The sequence below is a fragment of the Lissotriton helveticus genome, chromosome 6 (genome assembly GCF_964261635.1).
Source record: "Lissotriton helveticus chromosome 6, aLisHel1.1, whole genome shotgun sequence".
Lineage (NCBI taxonomy): Eukaryota > Metazoa > Chordata > Amphibia > Caudata > Salamandridae > Lissotriton > Lissotriton helveticus.
The window spans coordinates 1,934,669,417-1,934,684,676 of record NC_136067.1 but is presented as its reverse complement, the minus strand read 5'-3'; positions in this window follow the sequence as shown (position 1 = coordinate 1,934,684,676).

Below are 15,260 nucleotides of genomic sequence, written 5' to 3'. Positions count from 1 at the left end.
TAATGGAGATCCCTCCTTCTCATTATTTCTAACCCTGGTTATTCATAAGGTACTCTATTCATAAGGTATTCCTTTCTCTACTGTTGCCACCTTATTGTACCTTTTCTAATTCATTGTACTGTTTCCTAAAAGGCATATACCCGGTAAGTATTTGATTTCCGATTGTCTTTATCATATTTCAATATTCACTGCGTTTGTGTTTGTATTTTTACAGTTTTTCTCCTCACTCTCGTTCATGGCGATATTATCAACCCCATCGCTAACATTTCACTCATCGCGAGCTATTTGTGGCTTTGTTTTTACCCCTCCTATACACTATTGAGAGGTTCACAGCTTGCCTCTTTCCAGTGCAGGGCGCGAGCTCCGACGCGACTCTGCATCGCCTTACGCCTTAGAGGAAGGGCCCTTGGCAACGGGAGCGCTACATCTGCCTGTTGCCAGGAACCTTTCTTTCTCCACATTCCTTCAAGGCATTTTCAGAATGCTTGCACAATCGCGCTCATCCCCATAGTTACGGGCAGCAGCTGATACGCTCTAGCAATCCTATGTCAGTTGCTCAGCTCCCGTTAGCGATCAGCTGCTGCCCTCAACGAGATTCAAAGCGCAAGTACTTTATTAACAACCAAATACTGCAACAAAAAAAAGGGGGGGAAATGTTCATTTGACGTGAAGCCTCAATTTGATAAAGTTGTTCCATTTAATGAACCCTTCATTTGATAAGCTGTACCATCTAATGATATTATCATTATAAAAAAAAGGTGACAAGAAATACCTCATTTAGGGCCAGATGTAGGTCGCCAAATACCGGTCGGTAACGGACGATTTCGTCCGTTACCGACCGGTATTTGGAGTTTGAGATGTAGGGGGCCTAACTTTACAGAATCGGTAAAGTTACACATTCGGTATATTTACCGATTTGGTAAAATACCGAATCGGTAAATTTACCGATTCTGTGAATCCAGATGTAGGTGGCACTGAAAACAGTGCCACAGGCCCTTAGGAATTCATTATTTACCACCAAATAATACTTGGTTGTAAATAATGAATTTCTGTGTACATGCACATCTGTGCATGTACACCGGTGCCATGTGGCACACATACATGCCCTAAGGGCATTTATGTGGGTCCCATTGCACACCAGCCAGAATCAGGGGTGCAACAGGGTGTCAAAGTGACACCCTGTTCCCCTTGTAAATTCGGTAATTTTACCGAATCGGTATTTACCGATTCGGTAATTGACATTGATTCCTGTGGGCCTCAAAGCACATAGGAATCAATGGCAATTACCGAATCGGTAAATACTGATTCGGTAATTACCGAATCTTACCGATTCGGTAATTGAATAGGTAAAAATACCTACATCCCGATTGCCAGTTCTTAAATACCGAATCGGTATGATTCGGTATTTAAGAATCTGTAATCTGGCCCTTAAGGTTATTTATAAATTTTAAAGTAGTTCTAAATGAATTATTCCTAATCCACCTATCTGCACCATGTCTGACACTGATTCAGATGACGCTTCAACCCCCTACTCCTAACATTGACAACGAAACCCTCAAAAAAATCATAATAACTATAAAATAAAGGATTTGATGTATCAACACGGCCGTTTCCGCGATCTAATTTCCTTTCTGGGACTATTTCCCTTTAAGCAAACACAGTTTCCCTCGCGATCTTATTCCCTTCCTGTCATTTGGGACTGTTTCCCTTTAAGCAATCATAGAAGACAGTGATTTCTATACGAACCTGCTGACGCATTTTACGTCAGTTTCTTCATTGACGTGTGGAGCCATTGGGCTATTTAAACACATGGGTCACGTACCCTACAATCCGGGTTTTTCCAAACTTTTGAGCGGGACGCGATGCTGAAATGTTGCTGCATAAAATATGCTAATTTTAGTCCAGGTAAAAACAGCTTATACAACTGTGGTTGATTTATTATTCCTGACGGCAGATTGCGGAGTCCATGTATTTAGTTAATTTGCTTTTCTCCTTTTTCAATTTATTTCATTCGGTAGTGACCATCACCTGGCTGACATTTGGTATTTTTCGGCCAACAATTGTGATGCCTTTCAGGGATGCCGCTGTATAAGGCATAATATTAGGTGAGAACTGCTTCAATGGCAGTGGCCGTATCATTAACTTCCATATTAGGCTGCCATAATAAGTGAATACTTCTCTCCTTTTGCTTAATTTTTCAGAGACTATTTGAAAACTTGACGAACCCGTGATTAACACGGTGTATCTGAATTAGCTCTACAAGGTGAGGGTCCGTTTTTTCTTACAACTTTTGACTGTACGTGCACGTTAGTATGTTTATGTCCTGCTCCTAATCTCGATAACATGACTCTTATATTTACTTAGCGACCCTATTTTTTCTTGCTTTTTTCAACACACACTGCAGAAGCCCTAGAGGTTATTCCACAGCATTGTATCTACTGTTATCAGCTTTACGAGTGAAGACATCCCTCTTGATGTTTTGTTCTTTTGTCTCCCGGCTATCAATTTGGAAAGGGTCTCATGCTGTGTATTTAACTGTCACTAGAGAGACCGCAGCTAAAAATTACCTTGTCTTCCTAGGTAAGTTGGTATTGAACTTGGTTTACAGTGCTCCCAGTGCATGAGTACAAACAGGGTTTATTGATTCTATAATTCTTTTTCCATCTTAGATTGTATCTCATCTGAATTTGTGTAGCGGCCCTTGGTACATATGGAGAGATGCCCTCATATCGTTTTCCATCCTATCACGATAGGTATGCATACATAATTACATTATAAAATAAATGGATTCTGCCTCTCATTGTCCCATATGATTTCACTTTCTCTTTTTCTTCATCCGTTTCTTAATTTTCGTTGTTTGTTTTGGTTTATCATGAAATAAGGATTTGAACTGAGTTGTAGGAAGTTTAGAAAATGTACTATATTTTGTGTTTGAGACGCGTTTCCACGCGTGTTACAGGTTTTTGTAAATCTCTTCTTTGTATTTCCCCTTGAGGGGGAAATTAAGATGTTTGATTCTTCTTTGGCACTGATTTATACCTTTGCACTCTTTTGTCTTTAGTGGCCCATTTTTATGCTTAAATAGGATGGCCACGTTTTTCTTTATTCACTTAATTTCCTTTTGTGTGCTTTTGTTCTCAGTTTTTAATATAGTATCTAAGAACCTGACTCTCTGTGCTACTGACCATTTCTACAAGAGAGCATGAAGTAGATTACTTATGTGTTGATGTATTTAATGAATGTCCACATTTATTGTGTTAATAACAAATAATAACAATTATAAACTTTGTAATTGTCAACTTATATTTCTGCTTTTGCCCCAGACAGGTCACATTGCCAATTTTCCTCCTTAATCATTTCATGCGTCCTGAAGAAGGTGATACCCAGAGAAGGGTCGTTTCACCAAAACGCGCCAGCGCTGGAATGCGTTCCCTCCATGAACTTATGATTCACTTGTCTTGGAAAATTAATGAATATATTTGGAAAATTTGCTGAATTATTGACAATATTTCGTTTCTAATATTTGACAAATTGTAAATCAATTTTGCAGATGTTCATTGCATTATGAGGATGACCTATGTTGGTTAAATCTCTATCACATTATTGCTATTCTTGCTGAGGGAGTGTGGTTCATATATATTTATATCTGGTCTGCCTGAGGATGTTTGAGTATGAAATTGTATGTATGTTGTGAGTGGTTTGTGTGGAATGGGACCTGTTTTTTCTATAGTCTTTACAATTTGATATTTATTTGTGATAACTAATCCATTTATTATGAAAAAATAAAGTAATGTTCAATATATTCCGGTTGTTGTGAAGAATATGGGTCATGGTCAAGCCAGAGCAGGCAACAAAATAGATGACGTATAGCGCACTTTAAAATATATAGGTAGAATAGCTTGTTTGTGGATTTAGTTGCATTATTTTCCCCTGCTTCTCTACCTACATTTAACTTCCGGGGTCCCCTTGTTTATGAGTGGTTGTACCTTTTGGTAGAGTAATTAACTTGGGGCCAGATGTACAACAATTTGTTGCGGATGCAAACGGGAAATCGGCCCGTTTTCAACCGCAAAAAAGGGTCCTGGCATGTATAAACGCTATTTTACGAGTTGGTGACTAGCAAAATAGCATTTGCGACTTGTTATTAGGAAGGGGCGTCCCTTCCTAATAGCGAGTCACAATGGAATGTACCATTGTTTTGCGGCCGCAAAACACTTGCTGTTTCCGACCTACTTCAAGTAGGTGGTAAGCCACTCGCAAACAGAAAGGGGTCCTAGGGGACCCCTTCTTCTTTGTGAATGGATGCGAAAATAATTTTTAAAAGCAGGCAGTGGTTACAGGGACCACTGCCTGCCCTAAAAAAATGAAACAAACGTTTCATTTTTCTTTTTTAAATGCATCCTATTTTACTGTAAGGAAAACGGGCTGCATTTAAAAAAAACTGCATTATCTAAAAAGCAGTCACAGACATGGTGGTCTACTGACCCTGGAGGCACCATTTCTGGAGTGCTAGCCATTCCTAATATGTTTATGTTTAGATGCTTATAACGCGCTCGAATGCCGAAGCGTCTTGGTACTGAAATGTGAGGGTAGAAAGTGAGATGGTAAGCAAAACCTATAAGGCTGTGAAGAGCCAGGTTTTCAAATTCTTTCCGAAAAGCTGGAGGTTTGGCTGGCGTCTCAGGGACAGAGGTAGTTTGTTCCAGAGCTTAGCCGCACAGTGTGTTATGGCTCTACCCCCCATCTAGCTCGTTTGAACTTCACCGGTTCTATAAGGCCTTGAGTGGCCGATCTGAGAACACCTGAGGGAGCGTATGGTGTGAAACGTTTTTGAAGATCAGCCGCAATCCCACCATTTATAGCTTTGTATACCAAAGTTAGGGCTTTGAATTCAATGCGCTGTTTAATGGACAGCCAGTGGAGTGATCTAATTCCAGCGGATGTTGGTTGTCCTCTGTGCAACCCCAAGAGAAGTCTAGCTGCCGCATTTTGTAAGGACTGCAATTTTTGTAGTTGAAATTGATCAATTCCCAAAAACAGTGCATTGGAATAATCCAACTTTGAGAGAAAAAGAGCTACCATCACCGTTTTTTGGAGTTCCTGAGGTATGAAAGGGAAGATTTTTCTGAAGGTTTTCAAAAGGAAGAAACCTGAGGAAATGAGACTTTTTATCTGCGCACCAAAATTAAGTTTGTTATCTAAAATGATCCCCAGATTTCTAACCTTTTCAACTGTACGAGGGCATTCTCCGGCCTCTGACGGCCACCAGGCCTGATTCCAGAGGGGTTGGGCTGGCCCAAACTCCATCACCTCTGCCTTCTCTGTATTCATTTTCAAATACCTCTGACCCATCCAAGCCATGATATCAGTAAGGCAGGTATGAAACCTGGCTGCTGTGGTCTCTGGCTGGTTGATGATGGAAATGATGAGCTGAGAGTCATCGGCATACGTGACCAGCCCGAATCCGTGTCTCCTGACTAATTTGGCCAGAGGAGTGACATACAGATTAAACAGGATTGGCGATAGCGCAGACCCTTGTGGTACTCCACAGGGGAGGTGAAAACTCTTTGACTGCATGCCATCCCAGAACAGCTACTGCTCTCTTGCTTCCAGAAAAGAGGACAGTAGGGACAGGGCAGTCCCTTCAACCCCTATATCCCTCAGCCGCTGCACCAAAACAGTGTGATTTACGGTGTCAAAAGCGGCTGATAGGTCAAGGAGTACAAGGACCACCCTTCTCCCTTCGTCCACAGCCCTGCGAATCTCTTCAGCTGCAAGGATTAGTGCCGACTCGGTAGAGTGACATGGACGGAAGCCATGCTGCGAAGTATCCAGCAGGTTGTTCACGTCAAGATAGTCTGTTAGCACTCTACAGAGTTGTTTTTCTAGTACTTGTGCAGTGATAGGGAGACCGGCAATAGGTCGATAGTTTTTGGCCTCACCAGGACCTAGGTTCGGTTTCTTTAGAAGAGGCGAAATAGCCGCCTTTTCCCAACTAGTGGGGTAGCTGCCGGTAGCTAAAACTTGATTCAAGATGAGGGTAAGATTTTTACAGATCTTATGTGCTGTTTGGTGCATAATACAAGGGGGGCAAGGATCCGTAGGTGCCCCAGATTTTATGGAGAGTAAAAGTTTTTGAACCTCTTTGTTGTTCATTGGCTGAAAACAGGTCAGCTTGCATTGTGGACTGATTTTAGGCACTAGCATGTCCTGAGATCAGACGGGGCTTGGGAAATTATTATAAATTTCCTGCACCTTCCCTTGAAAATAGTCCGCCACTTTATTACATACATTTTGGTCTGACTTAAACACTTGTCCTGCTGTGGTTTAGCCAATAAGGTAACTGATTTAAACTGTTCCCTAGTGGAGTTACCTGCCTCTTTTATTTTTACTGTAAAGAAATGTTGTTTTGCAACAATAATTGCTTCTTTATATAGCAGGATAGTATGGTTGTAGACGGCCTTCTTTACACTATCATAGTTTTGCCGCCAGTTTGGGTCGCAAACTGCACCTGCCTCATGAGTATTAATGAGATATGCAATTTGCGACCCCATTAAGAATCACAAACAGTGTCTGAGACACTGTTGTAAATTTCAATTTGCGAGTTGCAAACTGTGAGTCGCAATACGACGCAATTTGCAACTCGCAAATTGGAAGGGTCTTACGTCTGGCTCTTGGTCAGTGGGGGGGATAAAAAACCTGGGGTGTGATCATGAGCTGCGGCAGAGAAAGCTGACAAATCTTGAAGTCTCATAAGATGTGGTTGTGAGTTACAGGGAATAGCAAATTCAAACTCTGAGTGCATGTTTTATCCCAGCTTGGGACCACGCTGGACCCTGTAGGCGTAAGTAGCATAAAACTGTACTTTAGGGCAAGATTTGTCTCTATGTGTAATATAGTGAAAACACTAGACATGGGATGAATTTTGATTATGCCGAAGTAATCAGAGTAATTTTGGCAATTCTGCGTTACTCTTTGACGCGTAATTACCGATAAATACGCAATTACTTCTGCTTGCATAATTAAGAGGAATTTGGGGGAAGAAATCCTACCACAAGAGCACATATAAACAGTGTCAGCGACCACTCGTGCTCACTGTTCATGTACTGTTGCATTAGCACAAACTGGGTAAATATTTTGACGCAAGGGTGGATTTTGAGCTATGAAATTAGCTCTAAATACTGGTAGTAGGTTGGGGGAAATCCTAGCCTAAGAGTACTTTTAGAGAGAGTGAGTGGCTGCTCACACTCGCTATGTGTGTTCTGCTGCCTTTAGCGATATTTTGTAGCACAAAATGCAGACGTGAGGGGGCATTTGTGAGCTTAGAAATAGCGTTAAACACAGAATTACTCTTTTTGCCTAATTCTGTGTAATCTCACGGAACACTCATGTAATTCTGTGTGATTACACACCATGGAATTATGCAAGTTTCACCCACTCCTCCATAATATCACAGATATCGAGCAAGACCTACACTATAAATGCAAACTCACATTATAAAGTAAGAAAATAGACTAACATAAGATTTGACAATGTATATCGTTTTTTACTTTCCTCTGAGGCTCTTTTTAGGCAGCATCAATGTCAGATGTTTAGGAAATGATATTAAGTGTGGTTCAGTTTTTGATTTCTTAAGGCATCAAAATATTGACATTATCTTTTTACAAGAATGTGCTATTCCAGAGGCTACCAAAGACAAACTTTTACAGGACAGATGAGGTTGTGGGCAATCTGTTTGGTCTGGCTGTAATTTAGATAGGAATGCAGGCATTGGCATACTTTTCCACGACTCTACTTTTGACATTCAGAAAGTTAATCATATGGCTAAAGGCAGAGTGTTATGTGTAGATGGCGTGTGGAATGGCAATGATATTCGTCTTATTAATGTATATTGCCCCACATCACTGACTTATAGAAATGATATTTTGAATTTATTGCCACAACTTTTGCTGTGTGACAAAAATGTTTTTATTGGTGGGGACTTCAACTGTTTACTCCATGTCAATGACAGAATTTCTCATTCTACTATTCGCTTGGATAGTAGTTCAAAATTGCTTTTGAATGTAATAACCGATTTTAACTTACATCCGTAATATATAGAGTCCTTCACCCTAAGGACCCAGATTTTACTTGGTCTAGTCCTAACTCTTCTACAATGTCCCGGATTGATTTCATATTTACCAACTCCTTAGATAAGATTACATCAGCAGAAACTATACCTGTTTTCTTTTCTGACCATAACTTGTTAAAGGTTGGCCTTTCTGTTTCGGCACTCCCGCATCGCGGGAAAGGCTTATGGAAGCTCAATGTAAGTTTAATAGAAGACAAGTTTATTTGTCAGAAGTTTATTTCCCACTATAAGAACTGGCAGTCCCTTCAGATTTTATTTCCAACATTTACAGATTGGTGGGAGGACATTAAAGCCCGTACAAAATCCTTCTTTATCCGAGAAGGGATCAGACTGGCTAGGTCCAGAAGGCACAAAATACACCGTTTACAAATACAGTTACAAAACCTCTCCCGCCTGTTAGATCTGGGTTTTAATGTACAAACTGAATTCCTCTCATGTAAACAGTTACTTTCTTCACTTTATTCTGATTATACTGAAGGGGTAATTGTACGCAGCAGAGCAAAACATTTTGAAGAAAATGAAAAATGCTCTCGTTTCTTTTTCTTAAAGGCTAAGTCTGGGGGTAGAAATTTAGACTCTGTCTCTGACTCCGCAGGCACCAGGCACACCTCTACAGATGGGATTAGTAAACGTATTTTTGACTTCTATAGGAACTTGTATGCGAGGAACTCCTGCGATGAGGCTACAGACAATTGTTTCCTCCAACAGTTACAACTTTCCCTTTCTGAAGAAGATAAAACAGACATGGAGAGTGATATTATCTTAGATGACATTGAGAGGGCTATGCGTAGTTTGCCTAAGGGGAAAGCACCAGGATCTGATGGTCTCCCTGTGGAGTTTTTTGCAACTTTTTGGGATCTTATTGGCCCAGACCTTCTGCAGGTATATTTGCACTCCTTTAGTTTTGGCTCCCTACCCAGCTCACTTCGTGGTGGATCTATTAAACTTCTTTATTAAAAAAAAGGGTACAGGCATGATTTGAAAAATTGGCGCCTAATTAGCCTATTAAATGCTGATTTTAAGATGTTATCCAAAACCTTATTTTTCAAACTTAGGCCAGTGATCTCAACTGTTATCGCTTCTGATCAAACCTGCGGCGTTCCTGGCCGTAAAATCCAGGATAACTTATGCTTGTTTAGAGATTTGCTATATTATGTGAAGGACCGTGGTCTACCGCTTTGTTTATTAAGTTTGGACCAAGAGAAAGCTTTTGACAAATTGAATCACTCTTTTCTCTTTAAGGTCCTCAAGAAAATGAACTTTGGGCAAAAGTTTTGTTCATGGATTAACCTATTGTATACTGACTGTTACAGCTGTGTGTTGGTTAATGGAAACCCCACTGGCCCTTTTCCTATCGACTCTGGGGTATGACAGGGCTGCCCTTTGTCACCGCTCCTGTTTATATTGGCTATTGAACCTTTCCTGGCCGCTGTACGAAATAATACAATCATCAAGGGTATTCCTCTCCCGGGTGGGATGGGTCGTTCACCTGTATTATCAGCTTATATGGATAATGTTTCTGTTTTCTGTACTAGCAATGCCTCTATTCGCCAAGTATTATGGTTTTGTAACCGTTTTTGCTTTGCAGCTGCAGCCAAAGTCAATGTTACTAAAAGTGAATGTTTTTATCTTCAATGGAAAGAACCCATTATGAATTGGGGCCTTAATGTTGTACAAGACCGTATCAAGGTACTGGGGCTTTTCTTTGGGGAAAGTGACTCTTCTCATAACTGGAATGATTGCATGACTAAAGTTAAACAGAAAATTGCGTTTTGGAGTTCGAGATGGCTTTCCCTGTCTGGGAAAATCCTTGTATCTAAAGCTGAATTGCTCTATAGCCTCCTTTAAGTTGCCATGATTTTCCCTATGCCCCGTTCCTGTTTGACATTGCTACAAAGATGGATTTTCCAGTTTATCTGGGGTGGTAAACATGAAAAAGTGGCACGTGTTAAAATGTAAAAACCTTGTTTACAGGGTGGTAAGAATGCACCAGCCATTGGGCTCCGCCTTTATTCTGTTTTTGTTAATAATTTGATTAAAGGGAGTACCGGTCCAAATTTAGAGGAAAGGAAATGGACTTACTTTTGTAGGTTTTGGCTCAGCTTTACAGTTTGTAGGGTTTGGAGCAAGGATGTCCCCAATAATACTCCACACTCAGAATCCTGCCCCTTTGTCTATCATTTTGCTAAGAACTTTCTCAAAAAACACAACTTGGGACAGATTCCTATTGACTTGATGTCGCCAAAACTAATTCAGAAAGCAATTGGCGATCACTCTATGATCCCTGTTGTAGGTTTTTCACTGAAAACATCTAAAGAAATATGGGCTAATGTTTCTGCTAAATATTTGTCTAATATCCATCGTGATCTTGCATGGTCGGTGGTACAAGGTTGTTTACCTTTACGGTTGTTTTTGCATCAGAGGAGAATGTCTAGGTCCCCTATTTGTGTTGGAAAAGGGTGCCTTCTAGATGAGTCTATAGAACACTTATTCTGGAACTGTATGATGGCGCAGGCCGTTTGGAATTTGACTAAGGAATGGTTTTCCCGCCTTAATAATGATGTAGTTCTCACAAAGGAGATTGTTCTTTTTGGCTTAATGAGATCAAACTTTCCTTGCCATAAACTATGGATTGGTGTCAATTGCATGAAAGATGCGCTTTGGAAGGCTCGTAACCTCCACCTATTTAAAGGAGTAGGTCTTTTGCCACCTGTTGTTTATGCTCTTGGTCGCTCTTTGGTTCAAGACTATTTATGTAAAGATATAGTTGAATGTGGGAAAGAAACTACATATGCTGATTGGGTATGGGATTACAAATACGATTCATGTAATATCTTCTGAATCTCGTCCCTCTCTCTCTGTTATTTTAATCACACTGAAAATGACTACTCTCTGTTAAGTTAACTCTTATTGTTCTACTCTAAAGCCTATAAAGATTCAGCAAAAGTCCTTTCAAAGCTGCTTCTGCGAAAGGCTACCTGTGCACAGATATTGGGCTGCGCAAAATGGTAGTCTCACATATGGAGCCCACACTTACATATTCACATGTAACCAGGCAAGTGGCTCCTATCCTAGCTGCACAGTAGCAGCGTTATCCTAAAAGGCGACACTGGTGATAAATACGCTCAGTCCAATTACAGTGAATATACCATCAGTGAGATTCAGGTAGTTAAACTGCCTCACAGTAAAAGAATAAAAAATCGGGTAGTCATTTGCAAAAAGTCCTGATCAACTAAATGGGTAAAACCCATTTGCTACTCACACAGTCAACCAGCTGAAACTAGGGGAAGAACTAGCTGTTGCTCATGGGTACTCTTACCTAATCAGTGGTAACAAGTAGCAATGGGTTCTGATCACACACACCATTTATCAGTTGGTCGCCACCACAGATATCTTACACTGACCTCTAACACCATGACCACCATCTAAATCAACCATTGGCAAACTTTACCCCACAGGGATGCTTGACTACACAAACAACACTCCTAGTTCTATGTTGGTTGTATCCTGACCATGCATAGGTCCACTCTTGCCATAGGTCAGACTACACTGCGCCTGCTATTCAACCTGTTAAGTGTTCAGTGCCCCAGCACTATTGCCATCACAACAGACAGTCTTCACTGGCAATTCTCCCGCAGGAGAATACACAACCCCAGTACCCTCACTCATCTGGGTCACTACAACTTACAGATGCAGACACAGGCCCCTAACCGGCCCCTCTACTGTCGCCCACTGCACCTACGGTGGGGTCTACAGCTGCCACGGCCCTGGCGGGAGACTGACTTTCCTGAGGAAAGAAGACCCCACTCAAAACTGAGTACTCCCCTGACAAAGAGTTTCCCCTGTGCAACCCCACCCACGAGAAACACACCAGGAACCCATGTTCATCTTTCCTCTGCGAGAACGAGACCCATGTCTCTTGTCCATAAACTCTCAGACTGCGCCTGGTCAACTGACAGTGTCACTGGGCACTACTGTTAAGACCACACCTCACCCAGGCCCACTCCACAGCCTCCAAGCGGTTATGATAAACCGCTAGACCCTAAAGATGCCTCTGAGAAAATTGACTGGTCACACAGAAGGTACATACTGCTGCCTTCCACTTCACTCAGCTGAGGGGCTGCCCCCACTTGCTGAGTCCATACCTGGCAAGCCAGGACATCCAAGGGGCCTAATGGTCATGTTCCCCAAGGCTGGTACACCCATAAAATACCAAGTAGATGTTTGCTAAGGCAGAGACCTCTGCAGCCTTTCCTTTTGACAGCTCAGAGTGGCAATCCCTAACAGAAGTGTTAGGCAGCCCACCCCGACTGATACTCTGGGACCCCTCCGTCTGGCGTGGCCACTGGCTTGGGCTCCTGTCCCCCCACCTGCACCACCTCCTAATGTGCATGTGCAGCAAAACTAGTACACCTAAAGTGCACCAGGCAAAGTCCTCTTCAGCATGTCTGTCTAACACCTGGGAGTGAGTCAAGGAGAGAAACGTCTATAACTAACCCAGACTGATACACAGGGCCCTCTCCCTCAGAAGGCGCCAACAGTTTTGTGTCACTGTGGGAACACCCGTCTTCTGCACCATCATGCTGACGGCCGCACCCACCAGCCAAACCAATGCCTGGCAAGTTGGAACTTCAAGGGGCCTTAAGGCTGCACCCCAAGGTTGGTTGACCTAGTGCACCAGACATGTGTCTGCAATGGGAAAGCATCTGCAGTCTGTCCTTCCAAAAGCTTAGAGCAACAATCCCTAATAGACATGGTGACTCAGGGTCCTCTCCCTCAGGAGCAGGCATCACCTGGCCACCTGGTTGGGTCACAGAGGGCTCACCCGCCTCCTGCACACCCTCTGTCTACAGGATCTGATCACACAAGAGCTATCTGATTGGACACTAGGCTGGGCTTCGTCAGACCCGCCACCTCAGATTTTGGGTAATAATCTCTAGATTTACATCCTTCACTGTTCTCAAGCAGTTGGCTACCCTACCTAGACATCTCAGGGTTCACCACTAACTATCTCGGGAATCTAGGGATTTCACTACTAGATCTCCTGAGGGTAAGTCACTAGCCATCCTGGGGAAACTAGGGCACTCACTACTCATCCTTGATCTCCTCAGGGGATGCTACTCAGTCAGTCAATTATCTTTATTCGATTATTAAAAATCATAAAAGAACGAGCATTATTACATAGCAACATTTCATCAGAACACGAATTGATACATAATTTTAACAGACAATCAATATTTAGAAACTCTAAAATCACAATGTACAAAATGAGTTATACGAAAATGTTAAGAATATAAGCATTTAAAATCAGTGAAATAAAAAAGGGAAATCAATATTCAGGAATAAGGTGCCTAGTTCTTGTGCGGTGCTTATTTATGCGTGCTCCTGCAACTAAAAAACTAGCAACATGAAAAGCTACTCTTACATTAGGAAGGAGTTGCAGTAACATCAAGGCTGGTTTTACCTGAGTAAAACCAAGATTGCGCAAAATTGGAAGCAAATATCTTTTTCTAATCTCAGTATAATGGCCGCAGAACATGGTGAAGTGAATCGTGTCCTGGGTGGAAAAGTGATCACAATCACATGGTTCAGCATTATCGGGTCTATTCCATATTTTAAAATTGCCCAGAATGAAGTGGATCAAATCAAAACGGAATCTCGTTAGAAGGAAGCGATGATATGGTTTAGTTACCAGGGAAAGGTATGGTTCCATTCCTGGGACAGATGTCAACAAACAGTGTTTCCTAACCATGGTTTTTTTTAGCTCTATGGCTTCCCTCTCCATAACATATAAATTTGACAGGGTATTTTTTACAATTTTAAGATCTTCCTGCTTTATCAAATCTGGAGATGAGAAAAGCTCCGGTCGGCCGGCTAAAATTAGCTGCGTTTGTACATATTTTACCCACGGGATGTTTTGGGCTCTGTCCAGGGCTAAACAATCTTTTAAGATGATGTGATTTAATGTAAGCTCCTGGTTAAGCCAAGTTTTCATCCATCCAATAACTGGGGCTAGTTTTAGAATGTCAGTTATATAGCCCAATCCTAGCTCTGTATGTATTGCATAGGTGGAAGTCGATTGGGGGACAGAAAGCAGGGTTCTCAAAAATTTGTTTTCTACTTTCTGGATTTTGTCATGATTAGTGTACCCCCAAATAACAGAACCGTACTGGGCAACAGACAAACATTTTGCTTTATAGACCTTTATAATGCTTTCCATGGGGCGGGCTCCCAGTTTTTTAGCAAAGCCAAGCAACCCTGCTGCCGCTCTTGCAACAGCGTTGCTTTTGACGGAATGCTGGGGGCCCCAAGTGCCCTTTTCATCGAAGGTCACCCCTAAATATGGAAAAGATGGAACTCTCCTGACCTCTTTCCCAGCAAAAAAAAATGTTTTCGACTTTCTTTTCCTGCCTTTAGCTCCTGCAATCATTACGTGAGATTTCTCTGTGTTGGCTTTCATGTCCAACAAGGACATGAAGTCCCCAAAAATGAAAGGAGTTTATTAAGTGCCACTCCGGAGCGTGCCAAAAGGACTGCGTCGTCCGCGTACAGGAGGACAGGTATCTTTGTCTCACCTGCACGTGGGATATCGGTGTGGGATGCTGCCAAGACTACCTCGAGATCGTTTATATAAAGAGTAAAGAGGAGGGGGGCAAGGATACACCCTTGCCTAACCCCCCTCTCTGACTTAAAGTGGCAAGTGCATCTCCCTTCCCTAGTCACTCTGACCGAGGTCATGAGGTCCCTATGTAACTCAGCCAGGTATCCAACCAAAGGGGGGTCAATGCCCATGGTCAAAAGGACCCTCCACAGCTTAGCCCTGTTGACCAGGTCAAAGGCTGAGGAGAGGTCCATAAAGGCCATGTACAGAGAACCCCCCTTGGCGATTGCGTATTTATTTATGATCAATTCTAGGTTTAGGCACTGGTCTAAGGTTCCTCTTTTGGCTCTAAAACCGTATTGTGCGTTTGATAGGACACCCTTCCCTTCTAAAAGCTGAGTCAGTCTTCCTAAGAGGACTCTTCCCAAGATTTTAACACTGGAATCAATGAGAGAGATTGGCCTATAACAGGCCGGGTCTGTCCTCTGTCCTTTTTTAAAGATCGGTACTATCGTGGACTTGGCCCAA